This window comes from Apium graveolens, chromosome 7, assembly GCF_009905375.1.
Source record: "Apium graveolens cultivar Ventura chromosome 7, ASM990537v1, whole genome shotgun sequence".
In the NCBI taxonomy this organism is placed as follows: Eukaryota; Viridiplantae; Streptophyta; class Magnoliopsida; order Apiales; family Apiaceae; genus Apium; species Apium graveolens.
The window spans coordinates 227,606,268-227,613,761 of NC_133653.1; the positions used below are offsets into that span (position 1 = coordinate 227,606,268).

The window sequence follows — 7,494 nt, forward strand, 5'->3', positions numbered from 1 at the left end:
AGTCGTAATACGATAATAGTAACCTTTTCTACTAGTAAAAGGATGACACATTTGTATCCCGGTTATCACCCTTACCGCATTCGGGCTACGTGTCCCATTTTTGGGTATACACATACTTCACAACTTCCTGAGTACACAGAGTACCTTCGCCTGCGGTACCTTTGGTAGTCCATCAAACACACATAGTACCAGAGTCTACCCATCCCTTATCCTTTTAAAAAGAATTCTATCATATCTCGAGAACTCGAACCACATCGAAGTTCCCCAAGCGTTTTGCTTGTTGATAGAAACAGTTTATCTTACTAAGATATAAATGTATATATATATATACGTACTTCCGAAATTTTCGGAGGAAGTACTAAGGATGTGAGTTGACCGTTGTCAACAGATAATTAAATAAGGGGGAAAAGTTTCTCCTTGAAACTATATTCAAAAAATTAAATAAGTCGGGATAATATTCTCCGACGATCTGAAATTATTCGAATGATTTTTAAAAATCAGAAAGTAATTTAAATCCGGTTCTATGATTTTTAAATCATAAATAAACCCTTTAATAAATAGTAAATAATTAAATGATATTCGGTAAATAATTAAATCTCTAAGGAGTTTACTTTTAAAAAGAATAAAATAATATTTCTCAACTAATTTATGTTTAATACATTAATAACTTTAATATTTAATCGAGATTGAAGTAAATATTTACTGAAGAATACTTCTCCTTAATAAATGAATAGTAAGTAAATATTTCTTGTCCAAATGATAAAGTATAGTTGAGGAAATACGGTCTTTGGAAATCGTTTTAATAAAAGCTCGAGGTGTTTAATATTGGTAAGCGGACGTCGAGTCCCTTTAAAACGTACTACTATGGACTTGTAATCGTCCTATAACATCACCGGAATGATTCCCGGGTTTTTATCTTGAAATCCCGACCGACTCTCGGTCTTATTATAATATGTTATGCTTATAGCGGAATTAAACATTTCATGATATATACTTATCGTACAACATCGCTATATCATGCAAAAATTCAATAACTACGTATCATGGCAAACATGGTACTTATGTAATGATAATAAAACAATCATTTCACAACACAACAGTAAATGGAGTTGGGTTCGTAAACATGCCTGGCTATCTCGAGCTGGAGGATGCTCTAGGTTCCGCTCGGAAATCTATAATCATAAACACAATTCGTTTGTTAGGTCCCGTTCTAATTTATGGCGACTCGCACTCATGCGCTACTTATTATGCACCCTCTCAACTTATATTACCCTTATTATTCCTTTAAGTCCTTATTCACATCATGGTCGCTTCATTTTTCTAAGTATCTTAGGTTCATTTTCATTTTCGCCGTCGGCTCCGCTTATGGATTCTACGGTTTCTAATCGCGCGGTCTTGGCTCCGATATTTTTATAAAATTGAAAAATTAATGTTTTCACTTAAAATGTTTATGGAAGTTAGGAAACTCAAAATTCTACTCTCTGTAAAAATTTCATGATTTATGAACATTCTTAAGTCGATCATTTATATTTTCAAAGTTCGTAATTCGTAGCAGTTTTTGTCGGGTAAATCACTTTTAATAAAACGGCGATAACTTTTGATCCTAAATCGGAATCAAGCGATTCAAGCGCCTAAACGATCCTTATAACATTTTATATCCTAATCAAGGGTTATTTTTCAAGAAACTACAGTTTACATCTTCGGGACTTTCTGCAAAAACTTAAAGTTACGTTTTGTTCGTTTTAGCGAGATTACGTTTACGATCGGAGTTTAGTTTACGCCTTAAATCTTTATACTACCACCAAAAATCATCATATCATTATCAATACACTAACTCCTATCAAGAACATCATGTTCTTGAGGCACAAACAATCAACCTTAAATCTACTTAGCTAAACATCAAGATTTTAACAATATCACCTCTAAAACTGGGTTTGTAACTACATACTAAAAGGATCTTGAAATTTAATCTTAAATAAAGTTGGGTCAAAGATTTTTACCTTTATTGAAATCTTGAAATGTGTTCTTGAGGATGGTGGAGTCTTGGGAGTGTTTGGTATAGTTTTTCGAACCTAAAACCACCATTGAAATCAAGAAACCAAAGAAGAGTTACTATTCATACTATTCATTCTCAACTTTCTTGATTTTTATTACACCCATCAAACCTTGATAAAAAGAGATCAAAGAATTATCTTACCTTAGTTTGGTTGTTAGGAAGCTTGAAAATTAATGGGAGGATTTAACCATGTCTAGAACTTGAGATTTTGATTTTGAATTCCTTCCTTGATGAAGAAAGCCGAATGGAAGAAATGAAGAAGGGGGAGAGAGTTTTATGCTTGCTTCCTTGGTTGCTTCTAGGAAATGGGATTGGTGATATCTTATATTTATTTGATATTCTCCTAGTATAGAATCCTAGGTTTATTCTTTTTTCCAAATCCATGGACAAATCTAAGTAGCTTCCTAGTTTACAAGCTAAGCTACTTATTTTAGCTTCCTTAACACACTATTTGATTAGCCTTGGTTGATCATCCTATATCTAGCTCACTATTTGATAAAGTAACAATGGTTACTTTCTTACCATGGTTAGTTAGTGCATTACGTTTATTTAATCGTTTACGTGTTCTCTCGGTCGCTTTAACATTTTCGTAATGCTTCCTCGTAAGTGGTTCACGATGTAATTCCTTTCACATTTATTCCTTATGTTTTGAATTATCATACTTGGATATAAATCCGTATGGTTTTAATCTTGTAATTATATTGGGATTCCCGTAATCCTCGATGAGTCGTAAATATGGTCGTTTTTCAAAGTTCGTTTTCTTCGAAAATTAATAGTGTTTACATACACTCATTTGGTACATATAATCATAATATCAACTCCGAAACTCATTTTCTCATGCACTACATAGTGTGGGTTCAAAAGTTTTGCCGTCCGTCAGGGTTACTATTCATTAAATGTTTTATAAGGTCTCAAAAATTCGAGTTATTACATATATTGCTAAGGAGATATGCATACATATACAGGGGGCGGGGACTATTACTTTTCTTCTTGCTGAAGATTGAGGTTTTTCTATTATTTATGTGTTCTTATCATATTATATGTTTTGTTAATTTAGTCATAAGTGAGTAGAATTTCAATCAAGAGTTAAGTTGAACCCTGGTTATGATTGATGTATGATTTTTCAATTTCCCCCAATTTAGTTATATTACATGCACTTATTGAGTTGTTTTAAGTAATAATTACATGCCAGACGTGATAATGTGTATTATTTGAACCCAATATCTATTTATCAATAAAAGTTGGACTTATGTGGTTATGATTTATCCAATAAGGACATGAACTTCTCCATGAAAATAGGTAGAACGTATTGTTAGGAAGTTAGGATGCTGTTTTAATGTCTACAAATTGCATGATACCAGGAAAATAGGCTTGATTATATTTTAGAGAAATCATTAATACTCGAGAGAGGTTATTGATATTTTCTAGGGCGCATCTTTCCTTTGGAGTTGTATATAATTGACTGGGACGGGTCATAATTTCATTGATTCGTGCTTGGAAATACTTATTTCTAGATATTTTTAGTTATTTGATTAATACAAGGTTTTTGCTTTAGTTATAATCTTAGTTAAACAATCACTCAATTTTTATTATATTACTTGCTTAGTTAAATCAAGTCAAGAATTACTAGTGATTGTTACCTTTATCTCTGTGGGATCGACTCTAACTTACCCTGCTACATATTTAGAAGAATTTGCTGGGGATTAAAATTTGATAGGCACGTGACAGCCTTGTCAAAATTTTGGCGCTGCTGCCATGGAACAAAGTGGTATTAGATTAGTAAAATTTTGAGTTAGTTTAGTTAAGGTTTTTTAGTTATATGCTTTGGCTATTATTCCCTTGTTATTTGATATTGGTTTCTGGTTTTCTTGTTTCATGCAAACTCGAAATTCAGGTACTGAAAACTTGATTGATTTTGATCTTGAAATTGAAGCTACAGCAAGAAGACAAGCGGGTGCACGAAGAAAACACAAAGACAAGGAAATTACGGGTGAAGTAGTACTAGGTAAGGCTCTCAATGAGCAGGATATGCCAGACACTAAGGACGTACTCTCTAGTATTCTTAGACCAACAGTCAAGGCTAATTTGTAACCAAGCCTCAATTCATCCAATTCATCTCCAACAATTCTTTTGCAGGATTGTCCACTGAAAATGTTGTTGATCATCTTGAAAGTTTTTTGGAGAAGTGTGATACGATAAAGTTGTCTAATGTTAGTGATGATGCGATAAAGCTGCGATTATTTCCATTTTCTTTCCGTGATGAGGCAAAAGATTGGTTGAAAGATGAAGTTCCAAACAAGTTAACTACTTGGCATGGTTTAGCAAAGGCTTTTTTACTCAAATTTTTCAGTCAGAAGAAGACTACAAATCTCAGGAATGACATATCTAACTTTCACCAAGATGATGAGGAGTCACTTCACGATGCATGAAAAAAGATACAAAAGGCTTCGGAGATAATGCCCTCACCATGGAACTTCTGATTGGTTGTTGATCCAAACATTCTACAACGGATTAACACAAGAGTTCAGAATCTTTATTGATGCTGCTTCTAGTGGATATACTATGAAGAAGAACACTGAGGAGGCGAAAGCTCTGTTAGACGATATGGCGACTAATGATAAATATCCCTAGTGTGACAGAAATCATTCTAAGAAGGGTGGTAAGTATGATGTTGATACTCCAACCATGTTGAATACTATTATGCAAACAATGGTTAAAATGATTGAGCAATTGGATTCTAGAACTTCATCTACAGTTGCCTCTTGTGAGATATGTGGTGTGCTTGGGTAGACTCAAAATATGTGTCAGTTCAATCCCTCTGGATTAGCAATGGAACAAGCACATATCCTTCACAACCAAAATCAAAGGCAACAATATTATATTTACTCCAACACGTACAATCCAGGTTGGAGAGATCATCATCATTTCTCTTCCAGAAATACTCAGGGTCAAGCTCAACTTCCACCAGCTCATCCATGAAAAATCTAACTTGAATTTTTTTTTTGGAGGGATTTATCTCTACACAGGTGCAGAAGAATGAAAAATTTGATGCAAGTATAATGATATATATAACATAATATATTACTAATATAAATATTAAGAAAGACTATGATTTGTACAAAATGTTGCATTAAAAAATGCTCGAATCAGATTCTAGTATTCCTTGATAGAAGTTTGTGAGAATCAAGTTGTAATTTGGTAGAGATCTCCTAACCCTAATCCGAATTCGAACAAAATTCGAAGAATTCGAACAAAATTCAGCGAATTCAAATTTGGATTAGAGGATTCTGGTTTTTTCAATTTCAAATTCGTGTTCGGGTATGGCAAAAAAATCGGATTCGGTTTTGATTTTTGTTAAACCCATTCCGACTTAAGTGATTAACATCCCCATTTTACACTTTTACACTTAGTATACATATAGTTTATAACCTTTTTGTTAAATAATATATATATATATATATATATATGGGGTGGATTCAGCGGGTAACTCTATTTGCTGAGTAACTAGGTAACTCTAACTCTAACATCACGTCGTTACATTAGTTTAGTTTTTTTATCTGCACGTTCTTTTACATTTTTTTGTTTTCTTTAATATTTTGTACCGTGCATAATATTTTTTTATGTATTTTTCAATTATTGTTTTGTGCACAATAAGTCTTTTATTAGTAGTCCCTACTTTTTATTAACACTGTGTAATTTTTTTATATATTTTGTAATTACTTTTATGTGCTTTTATTTATTGTGCATTGTGGTGTTATGTAATTTTAACTAATGTCCTCTATTGTGTTCTATAATTCTTATATGTTCTATTTTTTCTTTTCTAAATGTTATATATTTTTTACTTAATGTCTATTTTTCTTCTTTTCTTTTTCAGTAACTTTTATGTGTTCTATAACTATTTTTATAGAACACATCTAATTATCAATGAGTTCTTTAATATTTGTCATGTGTTCAATCATTTTTTATAATTTTTATGTATTCTGTAAAACAAATTCATGTGTTCAGTAATCATTTTTACTGAAATTTGGGTTACTATATTTATTTTATTGTGTTTTATTAATTTTTAATTTCATGTTTTGTGTTTTTAAACTTTGTTTATAACATAACCTTTAGTCATACCCTTTTAACATTGTTTTTTTTATAACGTAACTTTGGTTCAATGATTTAAACATGTATTATTTTCATATAAAAAATATAATAGGCCCCTCAAAGTTTTATATGTTCTGTAAACTTCCAGTGTTCTGTAAATTTTAGGCTTCCTATATTTTTTGTTAATGTTTTTGCATAAAATAGTTACCGGTTGATCCCTTCTCTCTATATATATATTCAAAAAATTTAAGTAATTTAAAGTTGCATATGTAAATATTGTGGGTTGATTATGACCGTGATTCTTTAATAATTAGATTAATTAGAAATTCCTTCAACTGAGTTGGACTTATAATAAATTTTGCTTGTTAGATATACATTCCTTTTCTAAATGGTATGATTACTTTAATTTTAAGTTTGAGTATGACGGGTTCGCTTTACCAACTCATGGATTGCCGATCCAAACTTATCTATCTATACTATATTGTTTATGAAATATTAAAAGTTTGACGGTAGTTACTGAAATTAGTTAACTACCCTTACTTAATTATTCTAAGTCTAATTATTGGATCGATCAGTTCTAATTCTAATTGATATTCAAGTCAACTTCCTCTATTATTTTACCAATTTTAATTCTAGTTTATATCGAATTCTATATCATTATAATTTATATTAAATTCAACTTCTTTTACCAATTTATGTTTTGATTCATATCAAGTTCTATATTATTCTAATTTGTTACTTCGGGCTAAATTAAATTTAAGCAAACTAAATATAATTATTAAAATTTAGTTGATATATCATGTGAATTAAGTTAAGATAAAATAATAATACTCTCAGTCCTCCTAAAAAAAATATACTAATGAACTTGAATAATAAAATAATATATTTTATTTATCCAGGATAAAAAATATACAATTCGACCAACAAAAATAAAATCATATATACTAATTATTCAGTCTAAAATAAAATTATCTTATTGATCCACACTTTAAAAAAAATAAAATTAAACTAAAAATAATTAGTTTGATTTGGTAGGTGTATTGAGCATCGAGCTAAAATAAAATAATGTAACGCACTTATCCGAGATAAATCAAATTAATATTAGAATAAGTATAATTCGTATTTTATTTATGTGAACTAAAAAATCAAATTTTAATTAAAACATAAATTTTTTTTAAAAAAAATATAAATAGAATTATTAATAAAACTATATCGTTCAATTATTAATATTGTCTTTTTCATATATCTTTTATAAAATTATAATTAATCGATTAAGTAATCACCATACTAAAATAATATTTTTTAAGATCCCAACATAATGAAGACGTTATATTTTAACCTCAATAAAA

General features: G+C 30.3%; 1 non-coding gene across 1 annotated transcript; it reads right to left on the bottom strand.

The window, feature by feature from the left end:
- Positions 1–4,422: 4,422 nt before the first annotated feature.
- On the bottom strand, positions 4,423–4,530 carry LOC141675419 (small nucleolar RNA R71). The gene has a single exon (XR_012556073.1). It is a non-coding gene; the product is annotated as a small nucleolar RNA R71 (small nucleolar RNA).
- Positions 4,531–7,494: the final 2,964 nt, after the last annotated feature.